We start from the raw sequence: 18,979 nt of genomic DNA, 5'->3' as shown, positions 1-18,979 counted from the left end.
TGTACACACCTGATTGGAGTTGACATGAACAAGCACTTGAAGAAGAACAAATTTTACTTTTTAGGGTCAAAAACTGTGTCTGTCTAAGGTATTTCCAAGGCACCCATCATTGTAATATCTAGATGTCAAATACTGGCTATAAGAATAACAATCAATAAAATATGGCCTTCAGTGAAAAATAACATTTCTTGGGGTCTGGTGTAGTATATTGGTTAATATTGCAGACTGATGGGAATATGGAAAATTGATGGAGCTATTTCTTCCAAGGACAGTAAATTTTAATGTTATACTGACAGTCAGTCAGTATTTATGATCATATGGAAAATATACTATACATGTTGGTGTAGTGGGATATAATTATCTTACTGACATGATATTTTGAGGAGATTTTAATTATAATGTCATTGTTTTCAATAGCTAGATAGTCTTGCCGTAGTTGTTGTTTTCCGAGGAAAAGACATTTTTTGAAAGCAAGTTTCTAACTACTGGAAGCCTATGCGATGCAAACGAGAAAGATTCTTGCCCGTAAATGATTCGCTCTCTGATTCTAAGGCTACCCAGATGATATAGGGTTTGTTTGTTTGTTTGGCTTAAATTTACCTGGCTTTATAGGTGGAAGGATACAATAAAAAGTCCAGAGGCTGCATTCTCCACTCAGCTTCCAGAGAGAAAGGTAACTTGGCATCATTCTATAGTGACACCTGCTGGTCTGTTAGCAGCAGCCTTAACCAGCTTTGCTCATTGTCCTGCCTGGAAGTATTCAAGTCCCTGGGGTTACTAGAAGGAAGGGGTTACCCCAGCATGTAAAGCCAGTGCATATCTATGGAGCTTTAGTGGTGGAACGGGGAGTCTCTTTGGAGGTGTGATTCAAAGAAAACAATACGAGTTCAAGAAAGTAATGTAATGGGCTGCAGGTGAGACAAAGACCTTGATACTCCCAGCTGGCTACACATAAAACCATTTAGAAGCTGCTCCTTTGGTACAGAAGTAAAAAGAAAAAGAGGAAGAGGGCACTTGGGAGTCCTTACTGACTCTCCTAGCCCCATCTGGCTATGTTTGTCATGACTCAGTGGTTTCCGAGCTGGGATACTTGGCATCACAGATCACATGGATAGCACCTCACATGCCAAGATCAGCGTCCCCACCCTTTTTCACATCAATAAAAGCCAGCAGGTGTCTTTCTGTAAACATCAGGAAAAAAAACAAGACATGAACCTACTGAAAATAATCTGCTGATAGAGATCTTGGCACATTTATTGTATATCACTTAGCAATGGGTGAGAGATTAAATGTATTCCCTCAGAAGGCTGCACAATCATGTTACATCCTTCACATTTCTTCACACTTTTCCCTTCCTGTGGAGCAAAGGCCACAAACACATGCCGTTCATATTCAGGCTTTAATCAAACATCCACTAGCTCCATTCTGATCTCATGTACAGCACTCAAGCGAGACCTTTCAGTACAGATTCTATGGGAATGCAAAGACTGTAGGTATTTTTGCATGCGGGTTAATCCCTTTTAATGGTTTCTACATATACTGCCCCTTTTATCAGAGGGTCAGGATCTCAAGGCACTTTGCAAACATTAATGATACTTCACAGAAACTCTGTGAGTTTGGCAAGTATTATATCTATTTTACAACTCTGTAAAATGAGACCCCAAGATGTTAAGTGGCTTGCCCAGGGTTACATGGCGAGTTGGAAATAAAACCTCACTCTCCCAACTCCCAGTTCCTTATGTGAAGCATTACAGGACTTCTTATATATAAACAAGGATACAGTCCAACTTTTAAAGAACTGAATTTTTCCTCTCTGTCCATAGTGCTGTTCCCCCCCAGAACTGTTTGACCTGGCTTGAGAGGATAGGGAGTTGAAGAAAGCAGTAAGTGAGTGAAACCTGAAAAAAGACAATTTTTTTGAGGTTCAAAAAAACAGTTCACGTTTTCCTCGCTTTTCGTTTTCAAAAGCCTCTTTTAAATTTATGGTTTTGGCCAGGAACAGGCTCTGGAAAACCACAAGGAAAGTACCAAAACAAGTTATCGTCTCATAGTTTTTGACCTAGCTGGAGCCAACATGTATCAAATTCTCAACTTGATTGCTTAAATTATAGATTTTAAGGCCAGAAGGGACCATTAGATGGTCTAGTCTGAGCTTCTGCATATCATAAGTCATTAAATTTCACTCGGTTTACCCCTATATTGACCCCAATAACGTGTGTTTGGCTAAAGCATACTTTCCAGAAAGGCATCCTATCTTGATTGTGATGACATCAAGAGATGAAGAATCCACTACTTCCCTTGGTATAGTTTGTTCCAGTGTTAATCACCCTCACTGTTAGCAATGTGTGTCTTATTTTTAATTCAGATTCGGCTGGCTTCAGCTTCCACCCACTGGTTCTTGTTATGTCTTTCTCTGCTAGATGCAAGAGCCCTTTAGCACCTAGAATTTACCCTGCGAATGCAGAACTGATGGAAGCTTGCTAAACGTGTGGGGGGGGCACCAGCACCCAAAATCGTGGCCCCTGCCCTCCACACCACCCTTTCCCCCCCGAGGTCCTGCTCTCCCACCTCCCTTCCCTGAAGCCCCACCCCCCACACCGCCTCTTCCCCGCAAGGCTTTGCCCCTGCTTGCTCTTCCCTCGCCCTTGTCGCTCACCCTTACAGCTGGTAATAAAATGAGAAGGCATAGCCCTCTCACTTTTAAAAGTGCCGCCCCCCCATATCCACCCATCCCTGCGTGAAGATACTTATACATTGTAACCAAATCACTTTTCAGTCTTGTTTTCAATAAGCTATTCCAAAGGGGCTCATTAAATGATTGGATAAGAATCTGGACATCAGTCCGGTTATCTGCCTTGACATCTGAAACTCTGAAGTTCACACCATCAGTATCCAAAAAGGACTTCTCTGAATCAGCAGAGAGAGAGAGAAGAGACCTGCTTCAGGCTAAGCTGTTAGCTAACACAAATACCATGACAAAAATGAAAATTCTCCGTTTATCCAAAAGTTCATGACAGATCCCTACATGTAAGATTATCTTACTGGAGTGAACAATTAGACCATCCTGAGATTCTTCCTACTAAGTGATCTTCCTTTCTCTCCACATAGAATGGTTGACTTTTTTTTTCTATCAAAGGTCCTATTAGACTAATACCGTTGGATACAAACTGGATGTGGTCTTTGTGTGTTAAATCATACCCTCCTCACAGCTATGTAGCCCAGATAAATGATTTTATGCCTATAGTCATGTTAGTCATGCTTATGTGAACATTTGGCTTGTCCTCTTGGTATTTGTACGTTTCATTAAAATTCTTTGATCAGAATTTTTTTTTTTTTTTTTTTTTTAAAAACCACATATGCCTATAAGGATATGCTAGAGATCAGAACAGCCATTCTCCCAAAAGCTCTGTCCTCTGCAGTGTCATATAACTGACAGGGGCCATCACTTAGATATTTGACAAATCCAACATGACCTTTTCAGAGGAAAGCGTTCTCTGTACCCTTGCTGCTATATGAATACAATACCTGACCAGAACCTGTCCACTAAGTACCACTCCTACCTAATGCATAGGATGCATTTCTTGGCTTTTCAGAATCACGCTGTTCAACAGCCTTTGCACAAAATTCCCACCACAGAAATATTTTTCCTTGATGCCATACTTTGCTTGAGCCACACTTTCAAATTTAGGTCCCAATCCGGCAACAGACATACATATCACTATTTGATCAAGGTTACACATGTGTTAAGTAAGTGTTTTGCAGGATTGGAGACTCAGAGACAGAGCCTAGTATTTTTAAAAGTATGAATAACTGCTGCCTACATTTCCAATCCAGCATCTAAACAACTATATTATTTCAAATGAGGTAAAAAGTGACACACGTAAGGGTGCTAAAGGGCAAGATTTTCCTTCCCTGCTTTCTCAGTTTATCTATGAAAAAATGTGACTAGGGAAGGTTCACAGGAAAACTCAATGGTGGAATGGTCAGAATAGATAATTATGATGGTAACTCTGACAGGACCTATTTTCCTAACTATTAAGGCAGAAAGCTGCTATCATCTTTAAGCCACGAGTTCAAATCTGGGCCAGCCTGGTGGGAAAGCTGCTACCATCAGATGGTTCTTTGGTGACCTGTTTCAAGTAAGGTTGTGATCCTAGTTTTAGTGCCTGTTTGTCACAACCCAAATCACATATAAATGCAAATATGTGGAATGCTGAGAACCATCTGTCCACTGCATCTCTCTGTTCATCAGGTATATCCAATTACCAGTTATATTTCTGTATTGCCATCACAGATTTGGCATCCGTCATAGCAGTCTAAGGAGAGAGGGCTCAGAGTCAGACATGCCAAACCTGTTAAAAAAAACCACAGAAATTGGGCTTGTTTTTGGCTCAATTGGCTTGTGAGTTGCTTGTTGGCTACTTTTGGCTTGTAGCTTGTTGCCTTGATTGGCTTGTAGTTTGTTGCTTCTTTTTTTTTTGATCGGCTCCCAGCAAGCAGGGGAAGGGGGGGCAAGCAAGGGAAGGGAGAGAGGAGTCAGCTGGCCTATCATAATCCCAGATTGCACACCAGGGGATCTAGTCCCCATAGAGATTGGGATTCTTAGAGATTGTCATGTTTTGATCTTCTTTTGAAATGGGATCAGCTTGATTTTTGGTTTATTGTGAAAGTCGGGGTGCTTATTTACCACGTGAAAGTTGGGAACTGTGCTCAGTTCAGTTTCCACGTCCATTCTGCTCTATCTTCTCATCCATAAAGTTGATCTCCTCCAAAACAGGAGCAGAGCAGAATGAGGGGCTGTTTATATAGGAGCTGGGTGCCCCATAGATGTTCTGTGGTTGAACAGAGGACTTCAGTCTGTGGGGTTGTTCATCTGGCACCTTTCATCAACAGAAAATTACCTTTACATTTAAAGGTTGTGGCTGGTCCTGTGTGGGTGAACAAGGTGGTGACAGGGAAGAGAGGGGACAAAGGACAATCTTATCCCCTTGCATCAGTACTTGGGTCAGGCACAATCCCAGCACAAGACTACTCCAAAGAGGATGGGGAAAGGGCATGGATGAGGTGATTGCTTGCCTACACTTCTGCACCACTCGCTGACCTTGCACAGAAAGAAGTATGTGCCTGTATCCCAGGGGAATGAACACTGTACCCTGTGGAAAGGTGGTAGAGGTCCCACTGCAGTGTGCACTCTTCCAGAGTCCCATGACGAGTTCTGGATGAACTGGACAGTCCCTTGTTATTACAGTAGCACTAGAGGCCCAAAACTAAGATCAATTCTAGTTGCATCTGTCCACCTAGTGGCAATAAATGTGTCTGTCTAAAACTGGCAGTGACTGCTTTACTCAGAAATCCCCACTCATTTAGGCAGTTGCTTTCAGCCAGTCATACTCTTTTGCAGAATCCTTGTCTAGGATCAATAAATTGTCTGAATCTTCCTGCCCAAAGACAGGCACCCAGATGACCAAGTATCCCTTTCCACACAACTACCGTAATTTCCCTCTGGGGTCATCACAAGATCCCAATCTGGAAAGGGTGGGGACTAGGACTAACAGCCAACTAGGAGGTAAGACTTGGCCAGAAGATAACAGACTGGTAAGCTTGTGGACTAGCTGATCCTGGAACTCCTGTTGCTGCTGCTCATATTCATTGGCCTTGAGTTGTGCTTGCTGCTGTTGCAGAACAATCTGCTTGACCTTTCGCGAGATGTAGCATGGTCTGATGTGTCATCCATTTCACTGAAGGCCATGTTCCCTCTTTCACCTACAAGGGACAAAGAGCTATCCAATGGAACCAAGGCCAGATCTCCCCCAGTTACGGATATACCAGACCCGCTGGATGACTTTAAAAAAAGTCTTCCCTGTTTCCTAAGATGCTGTGTTTCTTTTAGTCTGGTAGCACAACAAACCAATTAGAAAACATAAGGCCCACCACAGGCCCCCACCCTCCGAGTCCCAGACCCACTCTTTCTTTATAGTCACCAGCAATTGTAACCAAAAAAAAACCAAACCATACATAATCAAAGTACAGGAGAGCAATTCCATAATCCACTCTGGAGTCCTTGTAGGATCCCTGGCCAAACCCAGAAGGTTATATCATTCTGAGCTAGCCAGTAACAAGGCCCACCTACCAAGTCAACCCTGTTGTTCAACTCTGTTGTCCTGCAGTGGCAGCAAGATTTCCTCCTATGGACCAGTTTGGCACATGGAGATATCGTTTCAGAAGGGTTATTCCAGTGAACCCCAATGGCCTCTAGACCCTATCATGGTGCCCATCACTATGGTATCTAACTGCTACTACAGGTGTTTTCACTGAGCTGTACAGCAAAGAGCCAGATTTGACACAAATGGAAACTGGCAAAGGAATTGAATGTCGCAGAGTGATACACTGGGATGGCAGACTTAGCAAGTTGGAAGAAAAACATTTTCCATCTAAATGGAAAAAGTAGACTCTGAGGAGATGTGGCTACAATTCCAGGAGTTATACAATAATGTAAGCTCAAACTGATTCCAATAGCATGTAATAACTTCCTATAAATGTATATCCACCCCATTAGAAAAAGGGGAAATTGGCTGCTTTCGGATCATTTTCTGGCTCTTCTCTAATTATCGTGGGCTCTTCCTCAGGGACGTAAGCCCTGGCGATGCAGCTACGTTCTTTAAAACATATTGCAAGTTTGCATGATGCCTCTGCATTAAATCCAGCCTAATTCCATTGGGTCATTCGCTGTCAGGAAATATTAGAAAATGTAATTAAATTAAAGTAAAATAAAAACACCTCCATTATAATTCAGAGTAATCATAAATTAACAGCATAATTCTCTCCAACCAATGGATCCAGTGATTCAGGTGATGTTGGATACATACCATAGGGACACTCAGAACAGAAGCAGGACTCCAGACAGTAGCAATTGCCCATCTTTCCACAGTGGAGAACTAAGGGACACTTTCAAAAACTGCCCTGAAATGATAAGCACAAGGTATTTCTCATTCCCTCAAGAGCGTGGATCTATCTTTGAATCAACGAGTTTTTCCTTTGAAGGGTTGGGATGGGGACTACACCTTTGGGACAATCAGCCTATTGCAGCATGCAAGATGTGGGATGACTGTTTGGGGATTAATGTGATCACTGCATTGTGTCCTAACGTGCACCAGAACGTTGCAGTGGACATGCAGAATTTACTATTTCCCAGGCGAGTGTGTCTCCCTTGAACCCTGCATGTGGTTTTTAGTTCACAGTGCCCTGCCTACTATTTTTACATGGAGCCAACATGTGTATTGTTCTTCTGCAGGAAGAACAACATTTACTCATTCCCAGGGGTCTCTTCACAGAATATGGATGGTTCCAATCATGGTGAAAACAGTGTGCTTATGGGCCAAGATTTTCAATAACACACCGTTCCAACATTAGGCTCCTAAATCTAGATTAGGCCCCTAAATAAATGGGCCCAAATCTCAAAAAGTATTAGGCACCTGCAACTTGCACAAACCAGATGGAGCAAAAGGCCCCAGGTGCTTATCAATTAAGGCCAGTTTTGACTTCCACAGATTCCTCAGAACTTTTGAAAATCAGGCCATTTATTCTGGTCCTGCATATGGATTTAGGAACCTAACTTCAGGCAGCCATTTTGGAAAATCCTCGCCTACTTACACAGTGCCATAGGGAGCATTGCGCTTACCCAAACAAGAAAACACTTTAGCTAGGGGAACTATGAATTGCATGCCTATAATGCTACTGCAATCTTTCTGGTGCTGACATAAACCAAAAATGAAGCTTCATCACCATACTCCACAAGAGGTCTTCAAGCCAGGCTTTCCTAAGGTCATCTTTTTTATATTTGATAATGCCGTGCATGTCTCTGAATTTCATTTTCAAGTCTCCTCCAATCTCCCACTTGCTCATACTCACCCGTGTTCCATCAGATTCCCTTCCTTTCCCCTCTCATTCATATCCCATCTTCTTTCCTCCCGTTCTCTCTCCAGTTTAGATTAATTCCAAATGGGCCCTGTTTCAAAACTTAAACATATACAAGTAAAAAGGTGGGACCATGCCATCATGAAAACTGGTTCAGCAGCTGATCGCCTACCCTAGCATGTCAGATCTTATTGTATATGACAGCTATCGCAATTTCACTCTGCTCTTCATGCACTATGGGTGTTTGCACAGAAAAACAAACAAACAAAAACATCTGTGTGCTGGTCTAATGCTAATGAGAACTAATTAGTACTAATATTTTCTCTTTCTTTTCCTCATATATGCTCCAAATGAGCTAAAACTGGTAATCTCAATGTGAATCTCTTTGAAATGCACTGGCAATTTCACTATCAAATTCCTGAATTCAAACCAGGTTTGGTTCCTTTCAGTTCAAGTTGGGATGTGCAGGAATCTCACGAGAATGGCTCTCATGAGGAGAAAAAAAGAAATCTCTCAAGACATGAGCTAAATTGATCCAATGACATTTCTGTCATTGGGGCTTAAATCTTGTGAAAGTCCCCCTTGAGATTTTGGTGCCATTTTACATGAACATTGATAAACCCTAATCTAGCTGAACGCGCCAATTGCCTCAGCCCATCTCAGATATATCCTGTATGATCAACAAACACTTTGCCAGTCTTTTCAGCCTGGATTTCTCCCTGCATATTCAGTGAAACTTGCCTTGCTGGAGTAGACTGTCCCTGTGTCTATCAATAATCTGTCAGGGATAGTATAAGTACATTAATCCTGCCTCAGTGTGGGGAATTGATTAGATGATCTCTTGAGGTTCCTTCCAGTCTTACATGTATATGAGATTTATTAATCATAACCATTATGCTTATTCCCCCCCCAAATAACTCTGCATCTTTCTAACCTCAGCGACCATCACGAGCCAGCTAAAGTGTCACAATAATAGAGAGTCACCATCTATCATTGTGTTGACAATAACTTGCACTCAACAAGCTTATGCAACATTGTACCAACAGGTCACATGTGGACTACAGAAAAAAAAACAAAGTGATATAAGACCCCTGCTCCACCATCTTCATGTAGACTGATTTTCATGTCATCAGTAGAGAAGGAGAGCAGTCACATAAATCACGGAGATACAGAATCATTCATGGCACATGCCAGAAGAAATAGTCAGGTAGTGCAAACAGAGGTTCAATCAAAGTGTCATTATACTTAAAAGTAGAATGCAAAGCAATCCCAGTCTGTGCCAGCATGAGGCATACAACAGAAATAGAAATCCAGAGCACCCTGCGTAGAGTCACTAATCAGAGTCGTTTTTGTAGCTCTAGATCTCCCCACAAGAAAACAAGTCCAGTCTTGGAGCGGAACAGGTCTATCTTTTAAGAAACAATAATTCCATGGAAGATGCATAAAATGCACTGTCACTATTAGAGTGATATCTGGGATTACAAAGTGACAAAGAAGGCAAATGCTAGAAGGATCAAGGTACTCCAGCAATGGGCATATTAGAAAGGCATACATAGGTTAGAGAGAGAGATTAGATATAGGCATCCACCAATGCCCACCCACCATCCCTGCAACTGTAGGAAATTAATCTTAGGGAATAGGTCCATCTGACGTGTATAATGTAGGTTGTGAATGCCTATATGATAAGGCTTATTCAGGCTATGTGCTGAGAAGGACGAAGGAATATTTATATTGGGTAACCTTTTCAAAAGCATCTAAATCCTATTTTCAAAAGCAGTTTTGGCATTTAGGCTCTCCAGTGCCTAAGTCTGTTTTGGAAATGGTCTAGTTCTAGTCTACGCTAAGGCGATTTTGCCCGTTTAATTATACAAATATATTTAAACAAACAAAACCCACCTAGTGTAGACACAGATCAGTATAACAATGGGTGCATTCCCCAACCGACATATGCTATACCAGCAAAAACACTTTTATATAGACATAACTGTGTCTGCATTAGGGTGATCACTGGAATAACTAAATTAGCAAAAAATGACACCCTTGACACAGCCATGCCAGCAAACTTTCTAGTGTCAACCTGTCCTTAGGTTCCTAAGTCACTTAGGTGCTTTTGAAAATTTTACCCATAGTTCTCTGAGGCTGAGATTCTTAAAAATATGAGGAAAATTGTAGAGCTATCACTAAGGCAGGTAGCATACTGTACCTAAGAAAGCAACAATCATTTTACATTATTTCTTTTCATAATATATCTTTTCAACTGAGTCCTCTAGGGCAGATGCAGATGAATGTGAAGGCACGAAAGGTTTTTCTCTGGAGTAACTGAGCTTTCCATTTTTTAAGTGGTCAGGCCAAAAATCTGGAGAAGATCTCCACCTTCCCAAACCTGCAAACAGATTTCTCATTTCTGTCTTCAATGGCGAGTTTTACATCCAAACCTCTGTAAAAATAACCCAACACTCTCAGTGTGCCAGATGGTTCAGTGCTTCAGGCAGTGAGGCTAATGATCAGGAACATAACACAATACAATTTATTGTCTACATAGCATCCTTGATACAAAAGAAAAAAATGATTCTAAAGAATAAGGGACAGAGAGGTTCAGGGAGGATACCTCATGCCAGGAAGAAAGAACCCTTTTGCATTTAAATGGGTGCATTTAAAATGAAGTTGCTGGACATCTAAGGGGCTTCAAAAGCTGTGGACAAATAAGTTAAGCACCCGTGTTGGGTCATGCACTGTGACACAAAGGCCTTTTGTTGGATGTGCTGGAGGAAGTCCACTGCAAATCTTAAAACCCACAAATCTCCTGCAGCATGGGCAGTGGGTGAACCGCCGGCTGGGGGAGGCTAGCCGCCAGCCCTGCCTCCCCACCTGAGGACCCGCTCTCCATCCCCTGCCGGAAGCCCCCCCCACCTCAGCCCCCAAGTGCAGGGCAGGTGGGAGGTTTGCGGCCCCCCCAATACCCTCAAGCACAGGGTGGGCAGCCCCAGCGCCTCCCCCCGATTGCCAGGAGGCACGGCTCAACACCCGGGGGCCCCCAGCGCTGGGCAGCCCCAGTCACCCCACGTCCCGGGCACCCTAGCTCCAGCCCCAGCACACTTCCCTGAAGAGGAGCAGCCTGCCTGGGCTGGGGACAAGGGGGAAGGGCAAGGGGGGGTTTCAGGGAGGAGTGTGGCAGGGCCACGCCAGACTGTTTGGGGAGGCACAGCCTCCCCCAGCCTATGTGACGTGCTGCCCATGTCCTGGAGGGCTATAATGGAGCCTCACCTTAACCACAGTAGTTTATTTACCACTAAAGACACAGCACTGAATTATACCTAACAAGTTTCCATGCATTAAAACTGCTAATTTGCTCTTAACACAGCCATTTCATTGTCATATATAATATTACACATCAGTGTCACAACCATAAAGTCAAGTGACAAATGGTATCCAAAGTTAACATGCAACATCATGCAAGATGATTAGCAATGAACAAATAATTGAAGCTAACATTGTATTCAATGATTTAGTCTTTTTTTCTGTTTTTAAACTGTCCCTTAGCAGTTTATGATTTTTTTGGATATATTTATTGTTCAAATTATTTGTGATTTTATTTTTGTGAATAATTCTTACAAACAGTATGGGACAGGAATGGGTTTTCATCTGTGTTTGCACAATACCTAAAACAATGATACCACAAGCCTGACGCCTGAACTTAGTGGGAATTTTGCCATTGACTTGAATGGAATCAAGATTTCATGCAGTCTGTAGATTGTTTGCAATCAGTCATTATGACTATTCAAATTGGGCTGGCTTGTTCTGATTGAACTCATAGGTCACATGGCACTGTTTCTGTTCCTTGATTGGATAAGTCTTGGATTTATCTTTCCTGTGCGAATATTCTCATCTACAAGTTCAAAATTAGAGTTTGGCAAATATTCTCTAATTATCTCTTAACATTTCCTCTTTCTGGATAAAACTGCCACTTTTACAGAGGGGTTAGCAGAGGCTAATGCACTACAGTACTTAAATGATCAAATTAGAGCCTTATTCTGGCTCATTTATGGATATCTCTAGTGTTGAAAACTCTTGCAATTTTATCACAAGTCTCACAGTATTACGTCTTTTTCCTTAAATCACCAGCTCTTGGAGTCAAGTGATTATGTGACAGCCTCGGCTTTCCTTTAAGAAAATAGTAACTTTCTAGCCTTCATGGTGACAGAAGCCTAAAAATGTGAACCAACTGTGCCTTAAAGGCTTACAAAATCAAAAGTGAAATTTTAAAAAATCCCCAATGTTTTTATTTAAAATTTTTTTGGGGGGCTGGGGGGAGCCAAACTCAAGTTTTGAGTAGGTGGCATTGGCCACACTGTATTCCTGTCAGGTAAAGGTTTGTTTAATAGAATATTCCTGAAAACGAAAAGGGCTCAAACAGTCAAAGTCAAGTCAATATTGTATTTGAGCAAATGTCCTCAGAAACTCATGCTGAGATATTTATCCAGCTCTAGTGGTAATAGCAGGACATTGAGAACATTATGATAACAAAAAGGCAGCTTATTTATCAGTATGTGTGCGGGGGCAGGAGGGGGACATGGGGATGCCTTCAAAACAAGTGCTGAGTCCAGTCAGGTGAGACAATGTTGTTTTTATATAGCACGGCAAAACGTGCTAGGCATTTCTATACTAAGCCCCTGCCTGAAACAAGAAAGTCTGTAGTACACTAGTGAATCAATACCCAGAAACAGCACTTTGCAGGGCCTTAGCAATTACATATCCAGAAAGTTGATTTCAGTTAATTAATTATTTACTGAACTTTCTTTGGTGCTCTTGAAAGCAAGGGACTAATTAGCACTAACAACACAGTCTCTCATGCAAGGCTTCTCCACTCACAGCTATTTGGTACACAGCCTTGTCATTGCGTCTCAGCCATCCTGCTACGCTAGTTCTTGGAGTGCCCCACTATTGCACTACACAGCCCCCACAGCATGGCCAATGCACCTCCCTCTGAAACCGCCCTGGTGCCATTCCACACGCTCAGGCTCAGCTGTGTGATATTTTGAGTATGTGCGGTGATGTGGAGAAATGTACAGCAAGGCTGAAATTTTCAGAAGTGGCCACTGTTTGCAAGTGCCTCCCTTCTTGGGTGCCCAACTTGGCATACCATGGATGTGGTTTCCAAAAGTGCAAGGCACCTGCGATTCCATTTTGAAGCCAATGGGAGCAATGGCTGCTTGGTACTTTTGAAAATCAGTTGATTCAGTTGGATCAAGCTGGGATATCCAAACTCCCTTGCCACTTTGGCAAATATTGGGCTTGGTGATTAGGTCGAGATCCTCAAGCACATTTTGATTTACAGCTGGAGGGTAAAATTTTCAAAGTGACTGTGTCTTGACTTTCAATGGGACCTAGGCTCCTAAGTCACTTAGGTTCTTTTGTAATTTTTACCCTCAATCAGCATTTCAAAGCAGGTCTCTCGACATGAACTGCTAGAGCACAAAACCTTGGAACTAATCATCCCTGAAATTATCTGGGCACGATTCTGACCTTATTTACACAGCTGTAAGTCAAGAGTTTACTCCATTGAACTCACTGGAGTTACACTGGTATAAAACCCCTGTGAGCAGAGGCCCTTTATTTTTAAGTGAACAATCTTGCTTGATAACATGAGGGTGACATTTTGGGCTTAAAAAAAAAATCTATTGCCACTGCAAGCTGCCACCTGAAAACAGCCCTAGAAGTAATGAACGATTCCTGTTACTAGCAAAATAGGATATCACTCATTCTGATAGCATACTGTATGGATTTACCATGGATACACAGTGCATGAAAAGACCTGTACAATTCATAGCAATTTTACAGTGGATTATTAAAGGCTTTATATTTGTAAATGTTTAGGCAAATTCTCTATTTCTTTATTCCTTAGTCAACAAACAACTATTTAGCTATTAGGCAGGTCTCTTTGTTTTACAGACCCCCCCAATACATTTGACACAGAGGGAGGCTTAGGTAATGCTTTGCTATTCTGCTCCATGCACAGAGGTTACTAAAGCCGTGGAAGACTCAGAGCTCCCCTTTGCATACAAAGGGGCCCAATGTGACAACATGTTAAATAGAACTCAGTCAGAGCCAGTGTCCCCCCAAAACAGTGAGCCATTATTACAGCTCTGAGAGGCCCCAACTGAGATCAGCCTCATTGTGTTAGGAGCTTTGCCTGTCCCAGAGAGGTTATAATCTAAAAAGACTAAGACAGACAAAGGATAAGAGGAAAGAAGTTCTTTTTTTAATTTCCCTTTGTCCAGACACACAGAGATTGAGGGACTTGCCATGGCCACACAGCAGGTCTGTGGCAGAGCCAGCAATTGAACACAGATAACCTGGTTCCCAATCCAGTGCCTTAACCTCTCTCTGGTTAATGGTAGGCAGAGCTCTGTGCGGAACTAGTGTAGAGTCCTGCAGTGGAACCGGGATCTCATGAGTCCCGCAGGACCCACTGCCATAATGGCAGGAGCAAGTGGGAATGGGAATGGGTATTGCAGGCAGGGTTGGGAGCGGGATTAAAAATAGTCTCACGCAGGGCTCTGCTGATAGGGATGAACACACCAGCTTTGAATAAAATCAGAGCAACTCTGAATCTTTGCCCCTGAAAGTCAGATTGAAACCCAGGAACTTGGTTAAGACATGAAAGATATTAGTCCGTTTCCCTGACCACCAGTATTGCCTAGTTTTGGTCACAACAGGAAGTACAAATCCATTGAAAAGAGCTAGTCTCTTAGTACTTGCAGCCTACATCACAGTTAGGAAGCACCTGATATTGCACTAGGAAACCAAATCTCAGGTTTTTCAGCCTGATTCCTAAAAAGAAAAGTTGACATCATTCCAAGTCATTCCCTCCTCTGGGCCTCCCAGTGTCTCATCATCACCAAATCTCACTTTCAGATGGCAAGATCCTCAGGGTAGGGGTCATTTTCAGTGTGCGTTTTGAATATTACTGAGAACATTCCTGGTGCTTAACAATACATTGAAGAATAAATTAACAAAATAACAACACTAGAAGGAAGAGGTCTGGCTATGTTTGAGTAAACATCTGACCTTTCAACTGTGGAAACATGCAAGACACACACTTATACTCCTGGTTACCAGACAGGAATCCAGCTGGATCCCATTTTAGTCTCTGGCCCCCAGTCTGCCATATACTGAGCTGGTTCTAATGCTTCTGCTGATGGCTAGCAGCAAGCAGAGGGCATGTGGGAGGAGAGCACAAAGAAATCCCTCTGAAACCTAGATCATTATTGCTGTTTTGCCCTATTTACCACTAAATACATTTCTTCTGATTGCCCTTCAGCAAACAATATGACTCATGTCTGACAGGTAAACTCCAAATTCTGCTTTACAAAATGCTTTAAGCAATTGCAAGGGTGCTGAGGGTGGAAGAAATATATTTCCTTCTCTCTGATAAAACCATCACTCTCTCATGACAGATAGTTGCTGTTTCCCAAACTCTTCTCCTGCAACAGATTAAGCAAGCACATCAGTAATCAAAGGCAGGTGCCAGAGATACTGCCACCGCTGGGAGGGATCCCATAACACACACCATCCCAAACAAATTGGAGAGTGATGACACCAAATCAGGTAAGGTCAAATGAACAACCCCAACCAGAGGCCGAGAACTTCCCTGGGTTCCATAAAGGAGTGTGTGTGTATGTGTGTTCACTCACACAGGGGCGGCGAGTTATATCTCCACATGGTTCCTTGGCACCAGCAATATTCAGATCCCAGGGGCCCAGCTCCACCAATATTTGGGGCCGGGTGTCCCCCCCCGGCCCCACCTGCCACACTCCCACGCCTCCCCCGAGTGTCCCCCAGCCCCCTCTTGCTGCCACCGCGCGCCTCAGAGCAGAGCATCCTTGCCTCTGCCTCTTGCATGCAGCTCCATGCTGCCTCCCTGCTGCAACTGCTGCTGCAGGGTCCTAGTGCCCCCCATCTTCACTGCCAGGGCAGACTGACTGAGCCTGCCCTTCCACCTCAGACCCTTCCCTTTTCTAGGTGGGACCCTCCACCAGCACAGGGCCCCCCGCCCTGCCTGCAGTCACCGCTCCTGCCCATGCTGGGCAAGGAGGCAGCCCCATCCCTCACCCCCAGTAGGCTACAGTCAGGGGCAGCACCAGGGGAGGAGGCCACGCAGCACCCTCCAGCACCCACCGCGTGGGAGGTGAGGGAGATTCCTGGAGCTGAGAGGGGCCCTCGAAGCACATGCAGTGACAGTGGTGTGAGTGAGTGTGCTGCTCGGGGGGTAGGAAAGGGGGGCTCCTCCCCCAGAGCTCGCTGCTACCAGCAGGGAAAGGGCTGGGGGGATCCTCCTCTCTGGCCCCTGTCCCGGAGCAGCCTGCCTGCACCCCAAACTCATCCCCAGCCCTGCCCCACCCCCGAGCCCATACCCCCAGCCAGAGCTTTCACTCCCCCACCGCACCCTCAACCTTCTGTCCTAGCCCTGAGCCCCTCTAACACCTTATCCCCAGTCCCAGCCAGAGCCCTCATCCCCCCGCACCCTAACCTTCTGCTCGAACTCTGAGCCCCTTCAGCACCCCAACACCTTATCTCCAGTCCCAGCCAGAGCCCTCATCCCCCTGCACTCCAACCCTCTGCCCCAGCCCTGAGCCTCTCTAACAACCCAAACCCCCAGCCCCAGAGCGAGCTCTCACCCCCTACACCCGTACTCTCACTCTGAGCCCCTCCCACACCCCAAACCCCTCATCTGCAGCCACACCCCACAGCCTTCACCCTGCACCCCTCCCTCCGCACCCCCAAACTCCCTCCCATAGCCTGCACCCCAATCCCCTGCCCCAGCCTAGGGCCTGCACCCCAGACTTCCTCCCCCACCCAAACTCCCTCCCAGAGCCTTGGGTAGGTGGGGGGGCGGAGTTTGGGCAAGGGCGGGTTCTGAGCACCACCAAAAATTATACTAACCTGACACTCCACACAGGCCTGACTAACCAGGCAGGACTGAGCACCAAAGACCAAGGCAGACCCTCAGAGGGAACCCAGAAAATGATAAAAACAGCCATCAGGTTGCCAGAAGCAGCACATGCCTCTGAAGAGAGAATGTTAAAGGGCTGGGTTATAACTCAGGTTGGGAGTTTTCAGGGGGGAGCTCCAGTTACACACAAGCATTTTTCTTTGTTTTCTTCTTATTGCAACCCAACACGCACTAGGCCTCCAGTTTGAAATATTAAGGACTGTTCTGTCACTGCTGAAGTAGCTTACATCCCTTGTCCCAGACGCTAGCACGCACTCCCAGAATCCCCACTTCTCAACTCCTTGCCCAACCTCTGCCCTTCAGCTCTGGGTTTGAGCTGGCACCAAAACAAACTGCAAGAACGGCTGGTTCTCATGGGATCTGCAGCCCAGTCAGAAGCAAATATGGGAAACCTTGGAGTAGGCACATGTTACAGACCTAAGAGCAGCTCTGGACAGTTGGAGATGGGCAGTGGTTAAAGCAGATTGAAACAGGAGGGAGAAGCCAAGCCAACCAAGAATGATGAGGAAAGCAGGGGAGCTCCCTTCTACTTTTAGCAAAGATGGGAAAGCTGTGCCCCTCCCCTCCCTGGCTCCCGCTCCCATTAACCCCTGGAGAAAGCTTAGCACACAAACTTGTAGACACTTTTCTGAATTAAACCTGAACTCCAAACCTTTTGAAGTTCACTCCTGCTAGTGTCAATGAAGCAAGGGATTTCACTGAAGGCAAAGTCTGTCTGACAGCATCTTATACCAGACACAAAAACACTAACTAAACGCATACGTCTGGGAAAATGCCTCCCCTCAAAACTGAGACTTGCATTTGGATTTAAGATGACACTCCAAACCAGAAACTTAGGTGTCACCGTGACTTACTCAGTAGCACCCTCTCCTTAGCTGCAGTTGTGGGTTCAAATCCCCCAGTCTCACAAAGCCCGTGCAGTGCTGACCCCGTTGTGCAGAACTAAGGGCATGGTGTAAACACTCTACTTCCTACCTTTGCTGAAATCAATCCGAAGCCAGTAGCTGCCTTCAAATCCTGCATATTCAGGGTTTGCTCTAGGTTTGGCAGAGGGAAGCCAATATGCTCTGAGGTCCCTTAATGCTGCAAAAACTCTGAAGGTGCAAGATTTCACTACAGAAACTGACCAAAGCTCTAGAGAGAAAATGTGCCAGAACTAAGACAACTCTTCCCTTCCCACACTGGGGTTGACAATAGGCAGGAAGAAAAACGAGAAGGATTTGTGTGGGAGAACAGAGAAAGGCCTTCAAAGTTTGAGACTCATCTGACCTTTTGAGGCCTTGCCCAAACTGAACCACCTTTCCTTTTGTTGTTCACCACCCATACTGTGATGAGCTCACCTGCCTCACAGCAGAAACACTGCCAGCTAGAATAGCGGTGGCGATGCCACGACGTCAGTCTTCACAAATGGAGACAGCTCTGTTAACACACTTGTTTAGAAAAGCAATGGAAATCTGTGTTGGTTATCATTACTATTCCATTTACCCCATGTGCAGAATGTTAGGCTGGATGGTTTACTCAGCAGCATATGATTATGTGATTGCTCAGATGCAAGGTGGGTGGAGGAAACAAGCGCTCGGGAGGAGAGAAAGGAGGTAGAATAATTTGTATTTTCCCCAATACCTTTTGGACAGAAGCTCATGGAAGTTTAACTCACATTCCTTCAAGCAATCGTAACCCATAAACATAATGCAATATACAGCACAAAGGAAGATCTTTGGGGAAAGATTCGAAGGAGAAAGCGACTCTGTGCCTGATGAGAGAAGCATTCCAGACAGTTTACTGTCAGAAGCGTTGCTGCTCCATAGTCTATCTATTTACAGACACCCGAGGGACACATCCTCATCGGGTATAAATCAGCGTAATGCTACTGACTTCAGGGACATCAATTTACACTGGCTGAATGAGCCACAGAATTAGGGCATGGATAGTAAAACCCTTTCTATGTCACCTCTGCTGCAACCAGAGCTTGAGGAAGCAAGCAGGTCACGACTGAAGAGTTTGAAAGGCTGCCCCCAGGCAGAGCTCTTGCTCCTTCAGGTGCTCTCCCAT

The 18,979-nt window shown here is 44.5% G+C and overlaps 1 protein-coding gene and 1 long non-coding RNA gene across 5 annotated transcripts in view; both read right to left on the bottom strand.

The window, feature by feature from the left end:
• GRIP2 (glutamate receptor interacting protein 2) overlaps window positions 1–18,979 on the bottom strand; it is a 490,758-nt gene that overhangs the window by 295,788 nt on the left and 175,991 nt on the right. The window lies entirely within an intron of this gene.
• LOC122461173 lies at window positions 343–18,252 on the bottom strand. The gene is made up of 3 exons (XR_006282956.1): window positions 17,903–18,252; window positions 4,131–4,352; window positions 343–1,181 (listed from the first exon to the last, which is right to left on the bottom strand). It is a non-coding gene; the product is annotated as an uncharacterized LOC122461173 (long non-coding RNA).

This window comes from Dermochelys coriacea, chromosome 7 (assembly GCF_009764565.3).
Source record: "Dermochelys coriacea isolate rDerCor1 chromosome 7, rDerCor1.pri.v4, whole genome shotgun sequence".
NCBI classification, from domain to species: domain Eukaryota; kingdom Metazoa; phylum Chordata; order Testudines; family Dermochelyidae; genus Dermochelys; species Dermochelys coriacea.
This window is presented reverse-complemented; position numbering and strand designations above follow the sequence as displayed.